The 15,790-nt window shown below is 36.8% G+C and overlaps 1 pseudogene; it reads left to right on the forward strand.

Moving 5' to 3' along the window:
- The first annotated feature begins 5,533 nt into the window (after positions 1–5,533).
- On the forward strand, positions 5,534–7,661 carry LOC146921928 (uncharacterized; annotated as a pseudogene).
- The last annotated feature ends 8,129 nt before the right edge of the window (positions 7,662–15,790 follow it).

Genomic DNA, 15,790 nt, shown 5'->3' on the forward strand with positions numbered 1-15,790 from the left:
AAGTTCAATGGAGATCCTGAAGAATTTTCTTGGTAGAAAACCAACTTCTACAGCTATGTCATGGGTTTAGATAAAGAACTATGAGACATACTTAAAGATGGTGTTGGTGACTTGGTTCTTGATGAAGAAGGAGCTGCTGTTGACAAAAAGAAACACACTCATGCTCTGAAGAAACTTTACATGAAGCATCATATTATCAGAGGAGCACTTGTCACTGCTATACGTAAAGCAGAGTATATGAAGATGAGTGACAAATCCACTGCTAAATCAATGTTTGCTTCTCTTTGTTCTAACTATGAAGGCAGCAAGAAAGTCAAAGAAGCAAAAGCTCTTATGCTTGTTCATCAGTATGAGTTGTTCAAGATGAAGGATGATGAAACTATTGAGGAGATGTACTCAAGGTTCAAACCCTAATCTCTGAACTACAAATACTGAAAAAGAGTTATGTTGCTTCTGATCATGTTAGCAAGATACTAAGGAGCTTGCCTGCTAGATGGAGACCAAAGGTTACTGCTATTAAGGAAGCTAAAGATTTAAACACTTTAAGTGTTGAAGATCTTGTCAGCTCTCTCAAAGTTCATGAGATAAGTCTTATTGAACATGAGCCTGCTAAGAAGACTAAGTCTATTGCTCTACCATCTAAAGGAAAGTCATCAAAAGCTCTTAAAGTTATTGAATCTGAAGATGAGTCACCTGATGGAGAGTCTGATGAAGATCCTACTGAGAAGATGGCTATGCTTTCCAACAAATTTGAGTATCTGGCAAGGAAGAACATGAAGTTTCTGAGTAAGAGAGGTGGTTACAAGAGCTCCAAGAAAGAAGATCAGAAGGGATGCTTCAACTGTAAGAAGCCTGGACACTTCATTGCTGATTGCCCTGATCTTCAGAAGGAGAAATCAAAGGATAAGTCAATGAAATCAAGTTTCAACACAAGGAAATTCAGAAAGCAGATTAAGAAGAGTTTAATGGCAACCTGGGAAGATTTAGATAGTGAATCTGGGTCTGAAAAGGAAGAAGCTGAAGATGAAGCAAATGTAGTTGTGGGGTTAGTGGCTATTGAGACTTCAGAAGCAGATCCTGACTCAGACTCTGAAGATGAAAATGAGGTATACTCTAAGATTCCCAGATAAGAAATTATTGAGTCTGTTAAAGAACTTCTTACACATTTTGAATTGAGAACTAATGAGTTGAAAGATTTAAAAGAAAAATATGTTGATTTAATGAAAGAACAAGAATCAACTATATTGGATCTGAAGGCTTCTGAAGAAGGACTCAGAGACTTTGACTTCATTTGTAAAACTTATGAAGAGAACTTAAGTATCTTTGTCAGAAGCTACAAGAAAAGTGTAATGGAAAGTCTTTAAGCAAGCATGAAATTGCTCTTGAGGATTTTATTATATATCTGGTATTGATAAAAGCAAAGTTGCTTCAATGATTTACAATATTTATAGAAACAATGGCAAAGGGATTGGATTTTCAAGAGGGAAACCTAATGAAATCAGTCTCAAAGCATGTTGTGAATGCATCAAGGAAGGATTGAAAACCTTCTTTGTACCTGAAGGTGCTAAAGTTGAAACTGTGGTTCAATCAGAACCTAAAACTTCCAGCTCTAAGGCTAAGATTACTTAAAACCAAAGAACTCTAAGCCAAAGGCTATGATTAACTCTGATTATAAAACTTCAAAGATCAGGATTCTGAAGAGATCAGAACATGTTCCTCAGAGTCTGTGGAAACATGAATCTGAGGTTCTAAAGTCTAAGTTTCAGAAGAACAAAGCAGTTACTGCTCCTGGGGAATCAAAACCAAAGGTTGTTAAACCTAAGGTAATGATTAACCAGAAGCTACCGAACTTACAGCACAAGGTAAAAGAAGTGAAGAGTACTAACCTGAAAGGACCCATAAAACAATGGGTACCTAAATCTGAAAATGTCAATACTGCAGATATGTCTAAGAGCAAAGGAAAAGCAACAATCATGGTACATGGACAGCGGTTGCTCAAGGCATATGAAGGAGAGAAGTCTATGTTCCTTACCCTCACAATGAAAGAAGGAGGAAGTGTGAAGTTTAGAGGCAACCAGTCTGGCAAGATCATTGGTACAGGAACTATTGGTAACTCCTCTATCTCAATTAATAATGTGTGGTTGGTAGATGGTCTTGAACATAACCTATTGAGTATCAGTCAGTTTTGTGACAATGGTTATGGTGTGATGTTTGAAAAGACCAACTGTACAGTAATCAACAAAGAAAAAAAATCCATAGTATTCAAGGGAAAGAGAATGGAGAATGTTTACAAAATCAACTTCTATGTACTGGTTGACCAGAAGGTAATTTTCCTTCTGTAAGTGAATGGTAAGAAATGGATGTGGCACAGAAGGTTGAGACATGCTAACTGGAGATTAATCTCTAAGCTTAGTAAGTTACAACTTATCAAAGGCCTACCAGACATTGACTATCATTCAGATGCACTTTGTGGTGCATGCTAGAAGGGGAAGATTGTAAAATCATCTATTATAACAAAAGACATTGTCTCAACCTCCAGACCCTTAGAATTACTTCATATTGACTTATTTGGACCAGTTAGCACTGCATCCTTATATGGAAGTAAATATGGATTAGTTATTGTTGATGATTACAGCAGATGAACTTGGGTAAAATTCCTGAAAAGTAAAGATAATGCTTATGATGTATTAAGTAACTTCTGCACTCAAATACAGTTTGAAAAAGAAATGAAAATTTTAAAAGTAAGAAGTGATCATGGTGGAGAATTTGAAAACGAGCCATTTGAAAACTTTTGTGAAAAACTTGGAATTGTCCATGAATTCTCTTCTCCTAGAACTCCACAACAAAATGGGGTTGTAGAGAGAAAGAATATAACTTTACAAGAAATGGCTAGAACCATGATTCATGAAAACAATTTGGCTAAACATTTCTTGGCAAAAGCAGTGAATACAACAAGTTATGTCCAAAATAGAATCTATATCAGACCTATCTTGGCGAAAACATCATATGAACTCTTTAAGGGAAGAAGACCCAATATCTCTTACTTTCATCAATTTGGATGTACCTGTTACATTCTAAATAACAAGCTCTACCAAAAGAAATTTGATGCCAAGGCCCAAAGAGGAATCTTTTAAGGTTACTCTGAAAAGTCAAAGGCATACAAAGTGTATAATTCAGAAACACTTTGTGTTGAAGAATCAATGCACGTTAAATTTGATGACAAAGAGCCTGGAAGTAAAACTCCAGAGCAAGATGAAAGTTCTGCAGAGATACATGTTCCTGAGGATACTCCAGAACCTGATCAGATAGCTGAATCTGAAGAAAGTCCAGAAGCTGAACCTACCTCAGAAGCACAAGATGAAGTTGCTTCTGATGAAGCTCAAGATGGCTGTCAGCAAGATACTCAATCCAAGAACTCATTCAAGTACAAGTATTCACATCCTGAGGATATAATCATTGGAAACAAAGAGAGTCCTAGAAGAACAAGATCACACTTCAGACAAGAAGAGTCAATGATAGGACTATTATCAGTGATAGAACCTGCTACAGTTAATAAAGCACTTTCAGATGATGGATGTTTACTAGCTATGCAAGAAGAGCTTAATCAATTTCAAAGAAAAGATGTGTGGGATATGGTACCCAAACCTCAGCATAAGAACATTATTGGAACAAAATGGGTATTCAGAAACAAGTTGAATGAACAAGGTGAAGTAGTCAGAAACAAAGCAAGACTTGTTGCACAAGGTTACAGTCAACAAGAAGACATTGATTATACTGAAACATTTGCTCCAGTTGCAAGATTGGAAGCAATCAGGTTACTTCTATCCTATGCAGTTAATCATGGCATAATATTATATGAAATGGATGTCAAGAGTGCATTTCTCATTGGAGTCATTTAAGAAGAAGTGTTTGTCAAGCAACCTCCTGGTTTTGAGGATCTTAAGCATCCTGACCATGTTTACAAACTTAAGAAATCACTATATGGCCTGAAACAAGCTCCCAGAGCTTGGTATGATAGACTAAGCAATTTCTTGATCAAAAATGATTTTAAAAGAGGCGAAGTTGGCACAACACTCTTCAGAAGGACTCTTTAGAAAGACATTCTTATTGTGCAGATATATGTTGATGACATAATATTTGGTTCTACTAATGCATCTCTTTTTAAGGAATTCTCTAAGTTAATGCAGGATGAATTTGAAATGAGCATGATGGGAGAGCTGAAGTTCTTCCTTGGAATTCAAATCAATCATAGCAAAGATGGAGTATATGTTCATCAAACAAAGTATACTATGGAGCTTCTGAAGAAGTTCAAGCTGGAATATTGTAAAGTGATGAACACTCCAATGCATCCAACCTGCACCTTAAGCAAAGAAGATACTGGAACAAAAGTAGACTAGAAGCTGTATAGAGGTATGATTGGTTCTTTGTTATACCTCACTACATCTAGGCCATATATTTTATTCAGTGTATGCTTGTGTGCAAGATTCCAATCAGATCCTAGAGAATCTCATTTAACTGCTGTTAAGAGAATCTTCAAATATTTGAAAGGAACAACTAATCTTGGACTCCTTTATAGGAAATCCTTAGATTATCAGTTGGTTGGATTTTGCGATGCTGACTATGCTGGTGACAGGATTGAAAGAAAGTCAACCAGTGGCAATTGTCAATTTCTGGGTGATAATTATTGCTATGTCTACAGCAGAAGCAGAATACATCTCAGCTGCAAGTTGGTGTACACAACTACTTTGGATGAAACATCAGTTGGAAGACTATCAGATTAATGCTAACAGTATTCCCATTTATTGTGATAATACTGCTGCTATTTGTTTGTCAAAGAATCCAATTCTACATTTAAGAGCCAGGCATATTGAAATCAAACACCACTTTATTAGAGACTATGTTCAAAAAGGAATTTTAGATATACAATTCATTGATACTGAGCATCAATGGGCTGATATATTTACTAAGTCTTTAATTGTGAAAAAATTTGATTTTATATAGAAAAATTTGAACATGCACTTTGTGTCTGATTAAAATTTGCTTGCTCCTGAATAGGAATTTAGGTCCTGAAGTCAGTCCAGAAGATGTGGTCCATCAGAAGCTCTTTATTGAGGTTATGAGGAAAATGTGCTTCTGAAGATGACGTCAGCATCTGAAGTCCAGATGTTGGACTTTGTGCTTCTGAATAGCAGAGTTAGTGGAAACGCTGGAAGTTACTTTTGGTGACACCTGGCCCACTAACTTGGCAGTTACTCTGAGAACTTCTGACGTGGCTTATGTGTACGGTTGTATAACGTAAGAGGGCAATGATGATTTTAGTTTTGAATATACTATCACGCGTCCCCTATGTCATTAATGCTATATTTGTTTGTCCCCTTTTCTGAATTGCAATCGTTTTACTAAAAACACTTAGACAATTCACACACTACTCACTTCTCAACAAACACTTTCTTCTTTCAACCGTTCTCTGCGAAAGTAAGCGCATTCTCTGCAGCTTAAAACCTAGAACCCTAAAAAGCTTTCTTCATCATCAATGGCAAGTTCAAGTTCCATTCCAGAATCATCATCAAGCATGCAGGAAGTTGCTCCAAAATCATCTACACAAGATGCACCTGCATATGAGATTAAAGGAAGGACTATGTCCTTAAAAGAATGGGAACTGGGAATTCAAACAGAGAATCCGGTGGATTTTAACTCACTAGCATATCATGGGTGCGATATCAGAAGCTATTATGAAAAGCAAGAGTTGATGGGTTATTTCAATATGTTGAATGGACCAACATACAAGACATTAGTAAGGCACTTCTGGGTAAGGGCTTCTGTGTATGATAGAGCCGCTTCAAAGTTGGAAGAAACACAGAAGATTCTGCTTAACCCCTCTTTGGAAGGGAAGACAAGAGAGAAAATGGAGCTGGAACCGTTCAAATGTGAATAGATAAGATATAGCATCATGGGGATTCATGTATACATCTTTGAAGAAGTCATTGCAAGTGTACTCAGAAGAGATGCAACTGGAAAATATGCAGGATCAGATTTAGCTAACCCCAAGACAAGTCCTTGGAACGAGATTGTCAACATGTCCATGTTCAATAACAAGAAGAAAGGTCAATATGCTGATTTGGACATAGAGAAGAAAATGCTTCTGAAGATTCAGAATGAGAACCTGCTACCAAAAGGTGGTGGCAGTGATCAACCATCATTGGGACATAGAGTATTCCTTCACTTCTTCATCAGGAAGTGTTATACCCTAATTTTGGACCTAAAAATACTAGCTCAATTCTTATTTTCTTGCATTTCAAGTCATTTGAACGTTTCCTTGATCAATTGCATCTTTCTCTGCATCTTATTTCAATTTTGTTTGCAAAATTCATGAAAAAGGGTATTTTAGTCATTTCCTGCATTCAAATTCGTTTTAGTCCTTGAAAATTGTTTGTGTCTTTTCATTTGATTTGTATAAATCCTTGTTTCAATCTCATGTCAAAATCCATTTCAAAAATTACGTTTAAAGTCATTTTGAGTCAGTCTAGCCCCTAGCGGCATTTTAGTCATTTCCTATGTTAAAATTTCTTTCAATCTTCGAAAAATTGTCCCTAAGTCCTTTCAATTGGTTTGAATGATTTTTTTCGTTTAATTCCATGTTAAAATCCATTTCAAGAATTTGCATCTGAGTCATTTTGAGTCAGTTTAGCCCCTAAGGGCATTTTAGTCTTTTCATGTGTTAAAACTCTGTTTAATTTCTAAAAATTGTCTCTGAGTCTTTTAATTTGCTTGTATAAATTCTTGCTTTATTTCCCTGTTAAAAAACCATTTTAAAATTACATCGGAGTCATTTTGAGTCGTTTTAGTCCCTAGGGGGCATTTTGTCATTTTACATAAAATTTCTCATTCATTTTAATCTGCTTTGTTGCTTTTAATCGTCTCGCTTTACGTTAATTTTCAATTTACTTTTTCAATTCAATTTTAGTTTTAATTTTCATTTTGGTCCTTGTACTTTTGTTATTTGCATTTTAATCCTTTTTCAAGTTTGTTAGAGTCAAAGTCAAGGTTTGTTAAGTTCAAGTACACGTGGCATTGTTTCATTGGTCCATCAATCCCATTCATCACCTATAGATAGATGAGTCATGGTCAAGGTCAATTAACTAATCATTTTCACAAAAATACACAAAACCACAAAAAAAAAAATCAATTTCTTTTTTCCCCCTTCTTCTCTAAACCGTAACTAACTTTCACCACCACCAAAAATACCTTAACTAACTCTCACCTCCACCTAAAACCACCATAACAACTTTCCTCCACCACCTCTAACCTCCATAACCACCTTCAATCTTCATCCCTAACCACCACATTCATCACCAAAAACCTCCATAACCACCTTCAATCATCATTCCTAACCGATCACAAATCATCCAAAATCTATTTCCAACAACACAAAGCTTTAGCTCTCGTTCCAGCATCAAAGAAGCAACAAATTCATCAATCCAGTTTCTGATTCTCAAACAATAACAACAGAGATTCGAGCACAGCAACAAGGTTTCAGATCGTTGTTCAACACATACAACAAAGCAGAGTCCAGAACGAGCTTGCCTCCAAACGTGAAAAACGTTTTCAGTATTGCTGTTCCTGAGTTCGTACAAGCATCCAAGCCGGTGCAAGAAGCATGACACAACAAAATTCGTGAAGGAAAGAAGGCAAACGGAGGGGATTCGGACCAGATCGGAGAAAAATAGCAAGGAGAAAGACGAAACGGAAATTGAACGGGACCAGAACGGTAACAGCTGCTTTCAAGTCGTAGCGGCACCGTCGAAGGAGAGGTAATCTCGTGTTTATCGTTATCTGTACTTCTTTCAAACTTTCGAACATCAGAATCATCTTTCCTAGTTCTTTCTTCTTCGAATCGGATCCGGATCGGTGATTTTCGTGGAAATTGATTTCTAAAACGTGAAAGGCTTTGAAAACTGTAGAGATCTTGAACTCCGGCGTAGTGGTGACGTTTCCGGCCACCACGCCGGAGGAACAAGCTCACCGGAACTGTACGGAGAAGAAGAAGTATCGCAGGAAAGAAGAAGAGGAAGGAGCTTTGTTTTGGTTCACGTGTTCTCAGTTTTAAAGCATCCATTCCATTTTAATCCCATGCGTGCAAGTACATGTCCTTACCGTGCTCCTTTGTATGTTTGGACCATTGGATCTTGGATCCGATCCAATTGGATCGATCTAACGATTCTTGTGTCCCCTAATAGCCCAGTTTTTCTCTTAGGTTTGGGCTTGGACCCTTATATGTTGTGGATTTCGTTTTTGTGATTTTTCTTACTACTTCTACACTGCCTAATACTTTTTACACCCCTGTTCACTCAAAAATTCTTATAAAAATTCCACAAAATTTTCTATATGTTCTTGATCATTTTCTTGGCATTTTTGTGATGTTGTTATGTGTTAAATCTTGATTAAAAATATGTGTGGTATTTTTTGTTAATTGTTTACTATTTTTGTTAAAATTTGTGAAGTTTTATATGTTCTTGAGCCTAGAAATCCCTTAAAAATTCTAAAAAAATTCATGTATATTTCTTGCTATTTTTGTGATGTTTCTATGCATTTTGTTTACTGAAAATTTTGTTAAAAAATATTATCACATTTTTCTTGCATTATTTCTTGATTTTATGTGAAAAAACCTCTAAAAAATTGCTCAATTCCATTCTATGTTCTTGATGATTATTTGATGTACATGTTATATGATTCTATGAATCTTTAGCTACTGTTTGTACATAATTTTAATGCTTGTGTGTGAATATTGATTAGTTGCTTGATTTACAAGTTACATTTGTGAATAAATAGTGCAAATATGCCTAAATTTACTTTGTAAATGTCAAGTTCATCATGTTGCCTTAATTCTCATTTTAAGACCTGATTCTAAGCCTTTGAAAAATGTATTAGAATGTGAGAATTTTAGGCAATAGGATTCTTGCATTTTGTGAGTAAATTTTAGTTATATTTTTGCACTTTTTGGCTTTATTTTGTGAAGTTTTCTATGCTTTTGTCTTGATATTTTACTTGCTTTATTTTCTTGATATTATCATGTGCTACTAACTCCTTCATTTCATATTTCATGCATTCCATAAGGCATCTCACTCTCCATCTTATATTCTTGGTTTCTATCTTTCTCACACTTTAAAATACATGCAAAAATTAGAATGTAATACTTAGGATTTTTTTTGTACTTTACTTTTATGCAATTTTAATTTCTTGCAAGACCATAGAATGTAAACTAGGGCATGATGTAAAGGACAATGGACTCTAATGATGTACACCGACACAAGCACCGACACATGCACACACATCACATAGATATTTTAGATGTATGGCTAGGATATGCATGTTTAGATGAATGCTTAGGATTGAATGTTTAGATGAATGCCTAGGATTTACACTTAGAAAAAAAATCATTTTTCAAATAAACCTGAATAATATCACCCAAATCATTTTCTAAATAAACCTTGGGATCAAAATCCCATTGTATTTTCTCTTTATTTTCTTAATCAAATTTCAATGAAAATTAATCATACTCGACCTTTTTTCCAAAATCACTAATCAAACCTCACAATTTTACAATCTTATGCCCTTGAGGCCTCTCTCTCATTCTTCAAAATTCCAATTTTCAAACTTAAAATCAACCAACAAAAACAAAAACCTTTTTGGAAGAGAACTACGGTGGATTTGATCCCTTAAATGGGTACGTAGGCAAGGAAACAATATTCCTTCAATTCAAATAAAATAAAAATTCAAACACTTTCTTCTCCCTCCAATTCTTGACTTAGTAAACTTTTAGGTGTAAATATCACTTTTCAAATAGCATTTAAAAATGAAGCGCGCGCGTAGAAAGCAAAGACGGTTCCTATAGGTTACTATAGTCGTTATGGGTGCCTAACACCTTCCCGTAGCGAAAACAACTCCCGGACCTCGATTCTCAAGGGTTTTGCTTATTTTTTCCCTTCCCAAGAAAAAATAAGATATCAAAGGTTAAAAAGGTTCAAACGTAATCAATGTTTGACACCCGAAAACTAAGATAAAACAGCTGGCGACTTCACTGGGGAGATTCGAGAGTTACGCCTAGTCTTTATTTCCACGCTTGCGCTTTCGTTTTTACTTGCTCCTTTTTGTTTTCTTATGTGAATAAATGTTTAAATTCTTGCAAACGTGTGGGGTGAGAATATCAAAAGTCCTACACCCGGGCTGAGTGAACTTAGGATTTAGGAGGGATATAATCGACAATTCATTCCGAGGGTTGCCTCGTGTATTGGATCATGCGATCAAACCCACATAGCTGAGGCATTTTGGGGGTGATGTTGTCGGCGCGTGTTGTCGCATTTAGGCACTTTACTTCTAATTGTTCTATGACACTATGAACCGTAGATAACCGAACCCATCCATGGCCATTTTCTAGGATGTAGTGCGGAGGCTAAACCGAGTGTTGTCTCGAGTTTTAGTCATCACGCGATACTACACTCAAGTTAAACCTTCTTACGGATAATTATGGAGCGAGTGTTTGTCTCGTGACACCATGATATACATCGGAGAGGTTGCGACTTGGGAACTTTTTTGAACCCGGTTACTATTATCCAAAGCCCTAGATTCACCGGACACCGTGTCCACCCATGACTCCTTGACTTTGAATCTCAACCCACCATGTTTTCTCCGTACTTGAACATAATCATGCATACATGCATACATGCATACATGCATAAACTTTTTCCATGCATTTTATCGAAGGGCTTAGACAAATTGAATTTGTAAACATTGTAGGAATGAGGAAGACTAAGTCCTACAAGTTCAAGGAAGTGGATTTGGCTAGTTTGAGAGATTTGGCACTCAAGATCGAGGATCCGACTGGTTTTCGACATCGTTACGGGGCCTTACTTACTCTTCTCCAGACTAATGTGGATGAGAAGCTTGTGCACACTCTAGTGCAATTCTACCATCGGGACTATCAGTGCTTCACTTTTCCCGACTTTCAGTTAGTGCCCACACTTGAGGCTTATTCTTGCTTGATGGATTTATCTATTGCTAAGGGGGTACCCTTCGCGGGACTTGAGAATCCTCCTACTCCATTGGTTATTGCTAAAGATCTCTATCTCAAGACTTCCGATGTCTCCAAGAATCTTGTCACTAAGGCTCACATGCGAGGGTTCACTTTGGAGTATCTACTTGAGAAAGCCAACCTCAAAACCACTTGTCAGGACACTCTTGAGGCTATTCTTGCACTCCTCATATATGGGCTTATTCTCTTTCCAAATCTTGATGGCTTCGTGGATATGAATGCTATTATGATCTTCCACTCCAAGAATCCGGTTCCTACTTTGCTAGCTGACACATACCATGCTATTCACGATCGATCCGGCAAGGGTCGTGGATACATTCTTTGTTGTGTGCCTCTCCTCTATAGGTGGTTTATTTCGCACCTTCCAAAGTCTTTCCATGACAATCCAGAGAATTGGTCTATTTCACAGAGGATCATGGCTCTCACTCCTAATGAAGTGGTTTGGCTCACTCCCGCTGCTAAAGTGAAAGAAATTATCCTTGGTGGTGGAAAGTTTCTTAATTTACCTCTTCTTGGTACCCGGGGTGGAATCAACTATAACCCGGAGCTCGCTTTGCGGCAATTTGGTTTCCCGATGAAAGAGAAGCCCATCCATCTTGCTACATCTCCTTACTTCTTTCACTACTCCAATGCACCTATAGGAATAAGAGAAGATTTCATAGAAGCTTGGTCTAAACTTCGGAAGAAAGAGGTGAAGCATATGGGTGTAAGGACCGGTGTTGCTCATGAGGCCTGTACACAGTGGGTGATAAACCAAGCTGAAAAGATTGGTATGCCTTACCCCGCCATGAGATATGTGTTTGCATCTATTCCAGCCATGCCTTTGCCTCTGCTACCACCTACTCAGGAGATGTATCAGGAGCATCTAGCTATGGAGAGCCGAGAGAAGCATCAGTGGAGGACTAGATATTTTGAGGCTGAGAATTTGATCATGACTTTGGATGGAAAAGATGAACAGAAGACTCATGAGGTGTTAACACTAAAGAAAGAGTTGGCTAAATCTAGGAAAGAAATTGAAGAAAAGGATAAGTTGCTTATGAGGGACTCCAAGAGGGCTAGGGGCGCCCGTAACTTCTATGCACGATATTGCAGCTATGAGTCTGGGTCTGAGTCCGAGGATGATGCTTCCACTTCCTATGCTTGAGGATTTCCATTTCCTGTTGTTATTTCCATTTGTTTATGATTGTTTTACATTTCAAAGTCTATCCCTTGGCTTAGTATTTCAAAGGGAATCATCTTGTAAGACTCTATGATGTTTGATTGTTTTTTTGATGTTTCAATTGTTTAGTAATGTTTACAAATTTCTAGTTCGTCTAAAACCCTTCGATAACACAAAAAAGAGTCTTTTTGCATATGCATTAACACATCTCATGCATCATGTGCATTCATTGGTCACAAAAGACTTCTCACGTGCTCATTGCCTCCTGGTTTTTTCCGCCGCAGTCTAAAAAGTGGCTCGTGCTCGCAAGGTTTATCAACCAGATAGAGTTCATTGTTTTATCTTGGTTTTCGGGTGTCAAACATTGATTACGTTTGAACCTTTTTAACCGGTGATATCTCATTTTTTCTTGGGAAGGGAAAAATGAGAAAAACCCTTGAGAATCGAGGTCCGGGAGTTGTTTTCGCTACGGGAAGGTGTTAGGCACCCATAACGACTATAGTATCCTATAGGAACCGTCTTTAATTTCTACGCGCGCGCTTTATTTTTAAATGCTATTTTGAAAGTGATGTTAAGCCTAAAGGTTTACTAAGTAAAGAATTGGAGGGAGAAGAATGTGTTTGAATTTTTATTTTATTGGAATTGAAGGAATTTTAATTCCTTGCCTACGTACCCGTTTAAGGGATCAAATCCGTCGTAGTTCGCTTCCAAAAAATGTTTTTGTTTTTGTTGGTTGATTTTAAGTTTGAAAATGGGATTTTGAAGAATAAGGGAGAGAGGCCTTAAAGGCATGAGATTATGAAAAGAGTGAGGTGGAATTAGTCAATTGCCAAAAGGTCTAAGTATGATTAAAATTCATTGAAATTTTGATTAAGAAAATAAAGGGAAAATGCAAAGGAGTTTTGACTCCTATATTTTTGGAAAAGGTTTTCAAGTGATGTTGTTCAAGTTTTTTGTTTGGAAAATTGGAATTTTCTCTAAGTGTAAAGCTTAGGCATACATCTAAACATACAATCCTAAACATACATCTAAACATGCATATTCTAGCCATATACCTAAAGTGAGGTGTGTGCATGTGTCGGTGCTTGTGTCGGTGTACATCATTAGAGTCCATAGTCCTTATTACATCATTGGCCTAGATACATTCTATGGTCTTGCAAGAAATGTAAATGACATGAAAGTAAAGTACAAAGAAAAGTCCTAAGTGTTACATTCTAAGTATTAATATGGGAATTAAAGTGCAAGAAATGAAACTATAATGGAAGAATGAAGTATACTTGTGGAGATGCATGAAACATGAAACAAAAATGGTTAGTGGCATAAGGAATAATAAGGATTGAAATAGATGCAAGTAAAATAGCATAGGAAAGTAATGAAACTTGACAAAAAGTAACAAAATCTTGGCACACAAAAGTGGTAAAATGCGTCTAAACTTTGTCATAAAATTCACACAAACATAAGGCCTATAATTTTCATGCCATGACAATCTTCAAAGAGTTTTATTTCAGCTATGACATGAAAATTATAAGACAATATTAAACCAAGAATTATGACACCTTTTAAGCACATTTCACACTTTACTTCCACAAATAATTACTTACATGGCTTGTAAAACAAGTAACTATCCACAACACATTAACATCCAGTAGAAACACATTAAATGCAGATCGAAGCTCATCACAAATTCACATATTGCAAATCAATAGCATGGGCCAAGAATTAGAATCAAAATCATGCAAAAATCTCACAAAAAGATAGCAAAAAGTAACACAAAATCACAAGAAAATTCCACATATATTTTTACCAATTTTTTAACATGCCAAAATGTCATAAGAAACAATTTTCAAGTATCAAAAGTAATTGCAAGAGTGTTCACAAATTTTGGAAATTTTTAACAAGATTTTTCAAGAAATAGAAAAGAATTGAATTAAGAAAAGAACGAATTATTTCCTCAGGTTTTTACACATACAAATATCACAAAAATGTCAGGAAAATGATCAAGAGCACATAAAAAATCTTAGGATTTTTTTTTTAGAAAAGTTTTGGACAAACAGGGGTGTATATAGCAATTTTCAGCACCAAAATAGCAAGAATTAGAACAAGAAACGAAATCAGCAAAGAACAAAAGCCCAAGCCCACATATATGAATGAAAACGGGTTGGATCAGGTATGGGGCGGGTTATGGACATGGATATGGCATGGGTAAAATACAAGTTGTTGTTGTTGAGAGAGAATACACGTGATTCTCTTCTCCATTCAAGAATACAACACTACTCTTCTCTCTTTCAACAAACAGGAACCTGCATCGCCCCCCCAGCCTCCTTCTTCTCCAACAATCTTCCGGCGGCGGTTGGCCGGCCAGTGGTGGCGGCCCCGCCGCCTGAACTTGTTTTTTTTTGTGTTATTTTTGCTCTTTCTGACCCTTCCTCCATCTTATACATGATTCTACTCCCTAAACTCCCAAATCCTAACCTTAAGACACTGGATCTGTGAATTATCAAGAGGTTCTTTCACCCACAAACTAACGAAACAATCACGCAGGATCAAATGGAAGGACGAATGTATGGAAACATTACCTCAAACAGATCGGAGGTAAGGAAATTGTGACGGAAGACTTTGCCGTAATCGCCCCTTGCACTTTCCCTCTGTTTCACGATCTACACAGCTTCGTCGTTACCGGAAATTGCTACTGGTCGCAACTCGGAGCTTCGGTTCTTACGACTCTCTGTTTTCATGATTTGGATTTCGTGTGAATCACGAATCTTCTTGCTTCACATTCGAATCCGTTTCGCCGTTCCTTTTCTGTTCATGATTTGCTTGATTCCAATTTCGAAGCTGCTACTACAAATTGTGAGGTATTCATGACAGATTCTTCGTGAGGATGAATACGAGAACACGGCAAAATTTTGGCGTGTATATGAATGTAGGAATGGTTTGATGATGATGATCTTGTGATTTTGATGGTGAAAGTGTGAATTGGTTAAGGTTGATAATGGATGTGGTGGTTATGGAAGTTAGGGGAGTTAGTTAGGGTGGTTTGAGTGGTGGTTGGAAGTTTGTTAGGGTGATGAGAGTGGTGGAGAAAAAGTTGGTTGTGGTGGTGGAAATTGCCACGTGAGAGAAGAAAAGAGGGAGAAGAGAAATTGATTTTTCTTTATTTTTGTGTATTTTGTGAAAAGTGTGATAATGATTGAATGTGAAAATTTTGTTGACTCTTTGACCAATTTATAGGCTAGCTCATTGGCCTTGGACCAATAGGATAGAGACACGTGGCACTTGGACTCTAACAAACTTTTGTGGACTAATAGCATTTGGATACGTGGCACTTGGACTTAACACACTTAAAAAGGATTAAAATGTAAATAACAAAAGTACGAGGACCAAAATGAAACTTAAAACTAAAATTGAATTGAAAAACTAAATTGAAAATTGACGTGAAGCGAGGCGATTAAAAACAACAAAGCAGATAAGAGATTTTATGAAATGACCAAAATGCCCCTGGGGGCCAAAACGACTCAAAATGACTCAAATGCAGTTTTAAA

Source organism: Medicago sativa, chromosome 5 (genome assembly GCF_051527215.1).
Source record: "Medicago sativa cultivar Bolivia chromosome 5, Bolivia_mono, whole genome shotgun sequence".
Taxonomy (NCBI): Eukaryota; Viridiplantae; Streptophyta; class Magnoliopsida; order Fabales; family Fabaceae; genus Medicago; species Medicago sativa.